We start from the raw sequence: 12,170 nt of genomic DNA, 5'->3' as shown, positions 1-12,170 counted from the left end.
GCAGCTTACAACATGAAAAAATACAATAAATAAAACATTAAAAGTACACAAGCAAACTGAACAATTCCCACATATATCACATGAAGATCTAAAATAAAGGTACAAAAAACAAATAGCAACAATCGTGCCCCCACAACAGCTCCAGAGTCTGTTCAGCAGTCTTAGCTTTGAGCACAAATACTTCTGCCCCTCATTTTAAAGAGCAAAACATTGGTGGAAATATGTTTTTTTAGAAAACCTTAATTATTTTCAAGGTAGTTCCTCCCATATACCAAATGGCTTAGGTATCTCTCAGGTGACTCTTTATGGAACTGTGCAGGGTGGGGTGTGTGGGTGTGGGTGTATAGCGGCTACACAAATGCTGTCCAACAATGGCATAAGACCCTCATGGCAGGGGTGCCAACTTGAACAAAGTATTGGGGGCAGGTAAGCCCCACTCCGCATAATCTGTCACAACATGCAGTACACACGTCATTTGTTTGGCAATACCCATCAATTTGGGGGGCGCCCCCTCAAATATTTTATTGAGGGGGCGAAGGGACCTTGGCCCCAAGGAGTTGGCTCTGCAGAAGGCAGTGCAGAAGGCGGCTTATGCCTGTGTGTACACACCCACAATTTGCCATGCTAGCGCCACATGCTGAAATCCTTCTGCACGGCGCTGTCTTCTGAGGGTCCTGCCTTCTTTCTGCATCCATCCACCTTGATCAGAAAGAAGAGCACAAAGTGCTATTTCTGTACAGCTGAATTGGTTCTACAACCAGAAGGGATGAATACATCCAGCCCTTACTCCAGATTTCTATGCCAAGCTTGACCTCTCCTTGCTGCCTTTTGTTTTCCATAAAAGGCCTCACTCTCCCCTCTGCCCCCAGGAGCTTTCTTCTTCTATTCCAAGCAGTGTCGGACTCAGCACCCTGTTTTCTCTTCCTTTGCCGGAGAAAGGAGGGGTGGCCTTTTTGCTTGCTCTTTGCTTGTGCCCGTTTTAGAACTCCATCGATTTCCCACCTTACGTGACTTTTACAAATGCTGATGCTTGCTATTAAAAATTGATGTTGCCTTTTGCCGATGCAGGATCTCATCACTTAGTTTTCTTTCAAAAACACCCATCGCACTAATAGTTATACAAGCTCCTAAGTGAAGTGTCTACTCTGCAGTCTGAACAGATTGCCTTCTTTGATGGGAAGTGAATCACTGATAGAATCACTGACGGAGCTGAAGGCACTCTTTAAACTCGGAAATCTGATATGGCAGATAAAAGGGTGGAATTCAGCATCACGCTAAGGTGATCTTTCCAACAGTGGAAGCATCAGGCAGAACAATCTCCCACCTGTGGCATCTCTCAACTCTTCCTCAAGCAGATTTGGGGAGGGGGACATGTGGCACATGAGATGTGTGTGCGCTCTTGCTATTCAAATGTGGCAGGAAGTTGGAAATTCTACTAAATGTGCTCATGTTTTCAGGCAAACCCTAAAGGACTTCTTTAGATTCTGGTTCTTCATATTACAAGTAGAGAGGTAAAGGTAAAGGACCTCTGGATGGTTAAGTCCAGTTAAAGGCAACTATAGGGTTGCAGCGCTCATCTCGCTTTCAGGCCGAGGGAACCGGCGTTTGTCCACAGACAGCTTTCCACTTCTGGCACAACAGAACACCGTGACAGAAGCCAGAGCACACGGAAAACCATTTACCTTCCTGCCGCAGCAGTAACTATTTATTTACTTGCACTGGTATGCTTTCGAACTGCTAGGTTGGCAGAAGCTGGAACAGAGCAACGGGAGCTCACCCCATCGTGCAGATTTGAACCACCAACCTTCTGATCAGCAAGCCCAAGAGGCTCAGTGGTTTAGACCACAGCGCCACATCCCAAAGAGCCAAATCCCAAAGAGGACAGTCAGAGGGCTTGGTGTGGAAGAGGGAATTTCAGCAGACGTAGCCGGAGAGATGCAACAGCGTCATATTCCACAACATGTGCCCCAGGAGCAGTGACTGCATTCATTAAAAAATGCTAGCAGAGTGATGCATCACAAGCAAAAGGGGCTTCAGTGTAGATGGGGCCCAGGCTATCTGAAAAATCACATTCTCCCCAGTTTGCCTGCTGGCATCTTAAGAAGGAGAGAGATGCGTGGGATGCATCTTCTTCCTGCACTTTTATCAGTTCAGCAAGTTTAAACTGATAAGGACTTGGCTCAGTTGAGCTGCCCTGGGAATTTGTTTGAAGGATAAGATACCCAATACACACACATGGAGAGAGAGAGAGAGAGAGAGAGAGAGAGAGAGAGAGAACAATCTCTGAAATAAAATTCCATAAATACATCCCTTCCCTATAGGACTGCTTTCTAGCCATTCTCAATGGATAGAAGCTAAAGCTCTGGAAGCTAAAGCTCTGGCCTCAACCCATGCAGAAGGAGGAAGCTTCCTCTGCTGCTCACGTCTGAAACAACTAGAGCTGAAGTGGGGGGCATTTTCAGCCTGAGGCCCACATTTATTCCCTGGGAGAGCTTCCACGGGCTATGTTGGGTGGAGCAACGGATGTACATTTTACCTCTGTACGGTAGTCCAGTTTCTTCACACCCACACCCACACACCCCTCTATCCTCTGCCCAGGCAAGCAAAGTCATCTTCACACAATCATAGAATTGTAGAGCTAGAAGGGACCATGAGGGCCATCTAGACCAACACTTGGCAGTGCAGGAATCTTTCACCCAACATGGGGCTCAGACCCACAAACCTGAGATTAAGAGTCTCGTGCTCTACTGACTGAGCTATCCTGAGCACGGAGTTTAAGGATGCATTCCAGCCAGGCATAAGCACCCTAGGAGGATATGACACAGGTCTGGTGAGTGAGCGTGGCCTGACGTGGCTGGGGAGCTGGTGTGGATTGAGGAGAATGTCAAGGGCCACACAGAGGGGCCTGGGAGGGGCTGCATTTGGGCCCCCAGGACAGAAGTTCCCCACCCCTGTGCTTGAGGCGACTCCTCACTTATGCAGGGGTTCAGTTCTGGGGTCCTGCATGCACAAGTGAAATCACGTAAAGTTGGGAGCACCCTCTAAATGCCCTTTAAACTCCCTCTCTGCCACTCTCTTTCCAATCCAGACCAAAAGTACCATATCCCAAAATATCCACAACTGGAATTGAAGCTGTGAGGTGGGGAGGCTGAGCAGCATAAACAAAGCCCAGCTGTGGCTTCCTGCGCCCTCATTTACATCCTCTTCAGGCTTTGGGGAGGGTCTCCTCACGAGCCACGAGGTCTCCCCGGCACTCTCCTGCCCTTTCTGGGTTTGAAATGAATTATTTCTTTATTTCTCGGTGCTGTGCATATACACAGCCACACACGATCGCGCGTAAGTGGGAGGGATGCCTGTACCCAATCCAGGACAAGATCCAATGGGGCTCAGATCCTTCTGGATGTTTATGTATAAACAGGAAAAGACATCTAAGCTTGTGGTGGTGCCAGTCAATGCAGGGCATGCTTCTGGTTGCAAAGCACAAGAAGATAAAAGGATGAAGTCCAACCTCTCACACAATCTGTGCCACGCTGGAAAATAGCAGGGAAGCTGCTGCACTCTGTGATTCAAAGTTGCTCAACACCTGCCTACATTAGCTCTGCCCAGCTTTGAGCAGTGCCAGCCGACTGCCACTTCCACCCATGGGTGCGAAAAAGACCTCAAAATTAAGAGATTCCCTGGAATGACTGGCACCGAGTGATAAATGGATGGTGGTGTATGGCAGACAAAAATCTATCCAGATTAGGTGAGTAGATGGAGAGGAAACCGCCTGGGAGCAGGGCTGGCCCTACCATTAGGCAGAGTAAGGCGGTTGCCTTTCGGCAGTAATTGAAGGGCATTCATCGGAGTGTCTATAATTTATTGTTAACATATTTTTTTTACTGCCAAGGGAGGGGGTTGCCATTTGGATTTGTTTGCCTGGAGCACTAGATGTCTTAGGTGGTTTTGTCTGAAAGACAAAGGACCTGAGACTCTCGCAGCCTCTAACAAAGGAAAGCCTTTTGTTCAGCTTCCCCATTCAACATTGCATCTGTAGGTTTCTTTGTAATGCAGTAACTCCCTGTGACTGACACTGGTTAATGTCACACGGGACAACATACAGCACAGCAGGTCTTACCGGTAGCCCTTGCAACTGTCTGAATCCGGCAAGGGACCCAGTGTGGGAGGAAGCTCCCCATCCTATGTGGACTGTGATCTATGGGACTGTGCTTGGATGAGATGAAAGAGGAGAAGTAATCCCCCCCAAAAGCATCCCCCTCAGAAGCATTGGCAGAAATTTCCCTAGGCATAAAGAATATCCTAAAATATGTTGGGAACCAATTCAATTGTGCAGCTGCGCTGTGTGGATATGTCCTACTTCTCAAACCAAAGGGCAAGTAGTGGGGGACTTTGCTTCCCCTAATGCCAGAGGTGTCTCTGCTTGAATGGGGAAATTAGGTGAGGCAATAAAAAAGGGGCCCAGGGAACTTAAGCTAAAAGCTGGGCAGTGGAGTAAAAAGTCTCGATTCTCTTTGCTGGGGGGCTCTCTGCTTTATTCCTCCCTCGCCTGTTGCTGTCTCAGACTCCAGACTGGTGTTTTACTGCAAGCTTGACACAGGGGCTGTGTACAAACCATGCATTTAAAGCACATTTAACATGGCTTCCCTCAAAGGTCCCTGGGAAATGTAGTTTACTTTTCACATAAACAGAAGCATAGTGTCCCAACTAGGGGAAGTAATAGTACCTCTCTATTCTGCCTTGTTCAGACCACACCTGGAAAACTGTGTCCAGTTTTGGGTGCCCCAGTTTAACAAGGATATTGACATGCTGGAACGTGTGCAGAGGTGGGTGACCAAGAGGATAAAGGGTTGGGGAACCAAGCCTTATGAAGAACGGTTGAGGGAGTTGGGTATGTTTAGCCTGGTAAAGAGGAGACTGAGAGGATAGCCACCTTCCCCTATCTAAAGGGATATACACCATATACCAAGGGAAGGAGGAGAGGCATTGCATGGTGACCCATCACACATTGGTGATGGGTTTCTTTTGACTTTGGAGTCACCAGTTGTGAAGAGCTGAATGATAAAGAATTACAGTTTTACTAATAACTGGAGGGAATAAAGTATGTGCTAACGTGTGTAAAACAACCATTACATTGTTATACTCTCCCATCCATTCACACAGAGCTGCCAGAGTGTTATTCATTCATTCATTCATTCATTCATTCATTCCACTTGAAGCTCACATTTCCTCCAAACTGCAGTAGTGTCAGTGGGCCAGATTTGATGAAGTGAAGGGCTGTGGGGGCCGACCAAAGTTGTGGTTGACCTTTTATAATTTTACCCCACAGTTGCTGAGCTTTTTTTTAGGGTTGGAGTTTTTAGGGTTGGAGTTTTAGGATTTTAGCCCAGGAAAAAACCTGCCACAGGGGCCAGATTTAACCGACCAGCAGGCCGGATTGCGCCCCTGAAATGGATTTTGGACATGCCTGCTCCAAAGAGATCAAGGTAGCACACATATTTCTCCCTCCATTCCCCCAAACATTATCCTCAAAACAACCCAGTGTGGTAGGAGAGAGGGAGGGAGAGCGATGATTGCCTTCACGGCTGAGCAGAGATTTGAACCCTGTTCTCTCAGGTCCTAGTCCACCACTCTGACAGTTAACCATGACACCACACTAAAGTGAAGCAAACTCACAGACTGGTCTCAGATGTGCTCGTGCCCCTCTGTGGAAATAGCCATTCCGCCTCTTCCTTTGAAGGGGAAAGTAGCAATTTTCACAATGGTCTTTCAGTGTCTCTATTGATGTGGCCACTAGAAAGCTTTGGGAGTGTCCAGCATCTCATCTCTTCTTTCTTTTTGGACCACTCACATTACCCTTCCTCCCAGGCTCCCAAACCATCTGAAACTCTCCGACTTGCAATAGTAACCCAGCTGCCTTGCCATCATCGACAGAGGGGCGTCCGTGTGCCTGTGCAGTGGGGATGCATCCAAACATTCGCACACACCATCTGCTCTGGTGAGATACAGGCTGCCTTTATCCCACCCCTCCCAAGCACCTTCTGTCTGTTCCCTTTGCCTCTGCCTCTCTCCCAGCACTGCTGCCTGCTTGAGCAATCTTCAGAGGAGAGTGAACAAGCTTGTCACATTAAAAACTTAATGCAAGACTAATTTGTCAGCCGCAAACAAGTGGCAAACCTTGAGTGCGTTTTCTGCCCATTTTACTCCATTCACCGGGCAGAGGAGGAGCATTTCCTTCCCAGTGTAATGGGATCTGATTTGTTGGCATGGTGATGGGAACATAGCAGTGCTGGGTGTGCAAGAGAGACCTCTCTTGGGGAGCCCGCAAGATCGAAATTGAGGGGGTGGCTTTGGAAGGGCTGGAAGGGTGGGGGAGGGAGAAATAAAATGAAACCAGCCTGGCAGCTGTTGCAGCTGTTTCTGGCTTTGAAATTTTGCGCTAAGAGGGTGTGAGACAAGCCAGGATCAGGACCATGAACAACTGAAGGAGCATTTCGGCCTTCACATGTAACTAGACCGCAACAACGAAAAGGAAAATCTGACTTGGCTGCAAAAAGACAACGTAGAAGATGGTAGGGGGAATGTTATACTTTCCCCTTCAAGTCAGAAAAAAGGCCTTGGAAATTCTATTATTCATATTGCAAAACTCCCCCAAAATAAATGAATGGACAAGAAAGACAGAAAAGGTCCAGCTGGAAATAGGATTTTGCCATATGGCAGCCCTGTTTAGGGAAGTTTTTAATGTTTAATGCTGTATTGTGTTTTTAATATTCGATTGGGAGCTGCGCAGAGTGGCTGGGGAAACCCAGCCAGATGGGCGGGGTATAAATAATAAAGTAATAGTAGTAGTAGTAGTAGTAGTAGTAGTAGTAGTAGTATATGCTAAAGAAGCACAGCGTTCAATGAAATGGAAATATTTGGAATGTACAGACTCTCTATGGGCAAATAACAGACAGAAACAGGACATGGGAAAAGGTAATATGCCATGGACCATCAGACTAAGCTGATGACTGCGATGAGCTGCTGCTGTGCTGTCACGAGGGATACTTGTGTGTGATCCTTTCCTACTTAAGCAGGTCTGTTCTGTGGATAGGACTGTAAGCAGCCTGCCTGTGAAATGTGAAACATCTGCCTTATACGCAGAAGGTTCAAGGCCTGGCATTTCCTGGGAGAGCCTGAGGTGTCCCCTGTCTGAACCATGAGGAACAGTAGTCACTCACTGTAGACAAGACTGACATACCAGTCACTTGATTCAGCATGCCTAATGCTTGGGCTGGCCTGCCTATGCCTACTTTAGATGAACTCCATTCTGAAAACCTGTGTGTTCTGGTGTTCCCTGTTGTGCATGCCAGCATGCACCTTAAACCCTTTCTTCCTATCACATACTTCAGGGAAAGCAGCACTGAGAAGCTTCTGGGCCTCATTTTCAGGGAGTTATAATGCTGGAAGTAAAACAGGCTCTTTAGGCTTGTTTAAAGATGTAAGGCAGAAAGTTCTGTCAAAGCAGAAGTCCAGGGCAAAAAAGCAGGAAGACCATTACCTAACTGAACGACACTGACACGTATACACATGGCAGTGGGCACTTACAACTACTGAAGTGAACCCTATAGTCTTGGGTGTGGGAAATGCACACCCAAATCCACATGAGGTACAGCTTGATCTGCCTTGATTGAATAAGAGTTTCTCAAACTTTTGTTGCCTAAAGTGGAGGAGGAGTATTGCTGCAATACAGACAGGAGAATGGAAGTACTACTTGACTGAAGTGCTGCCTCAGTGCTATTATAAATGCCATTATCATGGCAAGCCATGAGGTGTGACTATCAGCTTCCCTCGCAGTTGTGGAGTGCTGAGCTCTTTATGTTGAATAGAGAAAGAGAGAATGCAGTTGCCATTTCATTTTCATTTTTTTTTTAAAGGTAGCAATATAGGGAAAAGAACACATCCCAACATTTTCCTGGGACTCTGCCTGGTCTAAATCTAAGTTTGAAGCCAGCATAACAAAAGCAACGCAGCTAGAATTTTACAAGGAAAGGACCTCTAATATGGAACTATAATTTGGTTGAGTGTCCAAAACTTGAGCATGGAACTAAACAAGCATCGTTGTGGAGGTTTTCAGAATGATGTATTAGGGAATTTTCTGCTGTGAAGGTGGAGCAGGAGATATATCCATTGCATGGATTAGTTTGGTGTCTTGCATTTAATACAACAGCTGTTATTTGAAATTGCTTAAGCAACATCTAAAATACCTAGAGATAGAAATATTGAACTGTAGAGTTGCAAGGGACCCCGAGGGTCATCTAGTCCAACCCCCTGAAATGCAGGAATCCTGTCCACAGCCATCCCTGGGTGGGCTTAAATCACCAACCTCCTCGTTAGAGTTGGAACAAGCATGCTTAAATAGAGCATTGCTTCAGCCCAAAGCCGCAACTTTCATGTTAACCATGCACAACCCTTGCAAATTCTCACTCTGCCTGCCTTCCAAATGACTATGGGACATTTTGACCTGTGCGCACAGGCCATAGATGCAAAGTTGCACCAATGATGCTTAAAGCCCTTTTGAAACATGGATCTCTTCCTACAGCTAATTTATGGGTGTTTGGCTTAGCATTAAAGCACCGAATCAGAAGAACTGGAAGCCCCTTTACAGCTAGGTGCTAAGGGTTGCAATCATGGGTGTTATTTGCAAAACAGGAGTCAGTTTAAAGCTGGTTTGCACCCACTCGGCATTGGGAGTAATTTCCTACCAGTAAGAGGTGTTCAACAGGGGAACAGCTTGTTTTGGGGAGGGGGTGAAAAGGGGGAAAACTCTTATTCGTTTGAGCACAGGCTGGATGACCATCTGTTAGGGATGCAGATGCTGTCAAGTTGCATCTTGAATTGCATTGAACAGAAGATTGGACTAGATGGCCTTTAAGTCTCCTACCTGTGTGATTCCATGCGTTTTCATTTATTGGCCAATGCAAGAATCAAATCAGTGCTTGCATTTGTAAATAACTCATCACATAGAGCACTTTTGTATCACCTTTGCAGTTTTCAGCTGAAGTAGCTCACATGCGTCTCTCACAGTCATATAGATCTGACTGCCTGGTTGTCACTTGATTGTTTTTATATATTTGAATACCTGATGACATCCAACCAGCCGTGCAGTTCTATATATGTCTAGTCAGAAGTCCCACTGAGTCCAATGACACTTACTCCGAAGTAAGTGAATACCCACTTACCTGGAGTAGGCTCTACTGAACTCAGCTAGGGCTGTCATACGTCTGGGTTTCCCCGCATACGTCCAGGAATCGGACTGTCAAAATGGCGTCTGGGTGGATTGTTGTCAACAACTTTGTCTGGATTTTCATGGCAATCCTCAACTCAGCGAAAGTTTCATCTGAGAAAATATGTATTGGCACGGCGTTGTACATGTCTGAAATGATTCCACTGAAAAGCATTGAAATCTCACATCATATCAATCTGTAGTGCTCTATCAGCAAAGGCCCATTTACCCCCCACAACTCATTGTTTGACGTTGCCCTCATCAAGTGACATGCATGTACGTGTGAACCAGCCTCATAATCAAGGAAAGTAGTTAACCAAGTTCTGAATAACAGCATTATGTATTTATTTTGTTTTTTGCATAATGGAGAAAAAATCTTTTCTCATTGTTAATACTCTGCCATTATTTATGCATAAATAAAATGCATGAATAAGGTTCATCATTGCTCATTATATTTTCTTTTGCTTTTGCGATTTAGCCAGCAACAGTGCCATCAATGTGCATTTTCTTTTTATCCTATGATGTGCTTATACCGTCACAGACATTTTGCCACTTATTTAACTAGACAATTGTAGGAGACATATGAGTTGGTATTATTTGCCCCCCTCCTCATTAGTTTATGTACGCAGAGTCCCAGAACATCAGGTCCCCCAAAGTATTGTCATGGGCAAACGGGAATTCTTTCTGAAGTGACATAGCCCAGGAGGGACGTTGCTGCCATTTTTGTTCTGCTCCTTTAATAATACAAAAATGTTTGTTTACATCCATCCCTGTGGCTTGGAAAAATGTGGGAGATGGCTGCTCTGGGATTATTATAGCCGAACAGAACCAATTCAGAAGAAAACGTAACTGTTTCATGAATGGAGTATAATGTAAACAAACATCCATACATGCTGAAAAATATAACATTAGCCATGGACTTGGGAAGTGTCAGTTCAATTTCCAGTTTGCAATCATTAACTTCTCACCTGCCATAAAATAGGAATGCTGGCGATTAGCAGGGCCCATGATATTATTAAATTGAAAGATTTGTATCCCACCTTTCTGCCAAGTGTATACAGTGGTACCTCGGGTTACAGATGCTTCAGGTTACAGACGCTTCAGGTTACAGACTCCACTAACCCAGAAATAGTACCTCAGGTTAAGAACTTTGCTTCAGGATGAGAACAGAAATTGTGCGGCGGCAGCGCAGCAGCAGTGGGAGGCCCCATTAGCTAAAGTGGTACCTCCAGTTAAGAACAGTTTCAGCTTAAGAACGGACCTCCGGAATGAATTAAGTTATTAACCTGAGGTACCACTGTAACAGTAAACAGCTAACAAAAAACAAAGTGCTGAGGGTTGTTAGAAGACCCCTATTCCCCTCACATAGCTACAATTCCCAGAGTTCTGAGAACTATAACAAACTACAGTTCCCAGAATTCTTCTTTGAGGCAGGGGGAACCATGGCTGCTTAAAGCAGTGTTTTAAGTGTTTTAAATGTATAGTGCAGAAGGGGCCTAAAGCAGAAGAACTTCTTCTACTGCAGGAGTCAGCAAACTTTTTCAGCAGGGGGCCGGTCCACTGCCCCTCAGACCTGGGGGGGGGGGGGCGGACTATATTTTGGAAAAAAATAATGAATTCCTATGCCCCACAAATAACCCAGAGATGCATTTTAAATACAAGGACACATCCTACTCATGTAAAAACACGCTGATTCCCAGACCATCTGCGGGCTGGATTTAGAAGGTGATTGGGCCGGATCCTGGCCCCGGGCCTTAGTTTGCCTACCCATGTTCTACTGTCACTATTCATCATATACCTAGCACCAACAATGTTCCAAGCACTTCACAGAACATTTAAAAGACAAATATATTTTTCTCCCACTTGCCCCAAATCTTTTGTTTCTCTGTGGGCCTTCACATCTCTGCATGGAGATAAAAGTGACAGGGAAAGCTTTATTTGCTTAATTTCAGCTTGTCAGCTGACTGTTGAAAGCAATATCTGCTTGTCAGGCTGCATTCAAAAGCAACAGGGCAGAACCTGTCAAAAAAACAGCAACATGGCCTCAGACCTATCTGTATTTTTTAAAAAAACATCCTGTCTTGAGTTGGTTTTGTACTGTTCAAAAACTATTTTCACGGGTTTTAGGTTATGACCGCAATCAGGTTGAGGCAGCTAATGTAAAAGTTGAATAATCAAATCAAATAAATAAATAAATAAATGTTTTTTAAAAAATGATTGACCTTCCCACATAAATTTTCATCCCATTCCAGTCAGAGGGCAGGCATGGGTCCACACCTGGTGCATACATTCCTATGCTAGCTTGCTGCCCTCAAGTACAGTGGAAGACACACTCCTTTCACCAGCAATGGAGTAAAATTCAACTACCAGTCCAATTGGCTTCTATGTGCGCTTTGAGGGAGGGCGCTATCTTGTCCTTTGCCTCAGGCAGCAAAATGTCTTGAGCTGGCCCTACATGAAGGACTCAGTGCATTAGCACCCCAGATGGGCTTGTTTCTCCCATATTCACAGTGTTGGAGCCAAACAGAAATCTAGCGTGGCTCTCACTCTCTGGCTCCTGCCTGCTTCTAGTTCAGCTCTCTCTCACACACACTGGATATTGTCGTTCTCACAACCAGAGCAACTTCTGTACTTAGGGCCATTAACTCGCCAAAGAGCTTGCCTGGCTAGTTCAACGTTGGAATCCTCCACTGGATTTTAACCCTTGCTGGATCCAGGACCCTCGGAATTAGAAGAGACTCAGGCATCATACAGACTGACCCCACAAGCTCACATCTATATCTATATCACCAAATCAGGAACTTACGTTTTCCTTATTTTTATTACCATCACCTGCTTGGAAGCTGACATCTTGTCTTTAGAGCCCCTTGGAACGTGCTATAGCATCTGTTTCCCTACTAATCTCTGC

The 12,170-nt window shown here is 45.5% G+C and overlaps 1 protein-coding gene across 1 annotated transcript in view; it reads right to left on the bottom strand.

Moving 5' to 3' along the window:
• Nucleotides 1-9,406, bottom strand: part of CHST1 (carbohydrate sulfotransferase 1) — a 56,068-nt gene extending 46,662 nt beyond the window's left edge. Inside the window, exon 1 of the transcript XR_013985106.1 lies at nt 9,219-9,406. The gene's annotated coding sequence lies outside the window, so the exon portion shown is untranslated. The remainder of the gene's footprint in view (nt 1-9,218) is intronic.
• Nucleotides 9,407-12,170: the final 2,764 nt, after the last annotated feature.

This window comes from Podarcis pityusensis (genome assembly GCF_964106645.2).
Source record: "Podarcis pityusensis genome assembly, chromosome: 1".
Classification (NCBI taxonomy): Eukaryota; Metazoa; Chordata; class Lepidosauria; order Squamata; family Lacertidae; genus Podarcis; species Podarcis pityusensis.
This window is presented reverse-complemented; position numbering and strand designations above follow the sequence as displayed.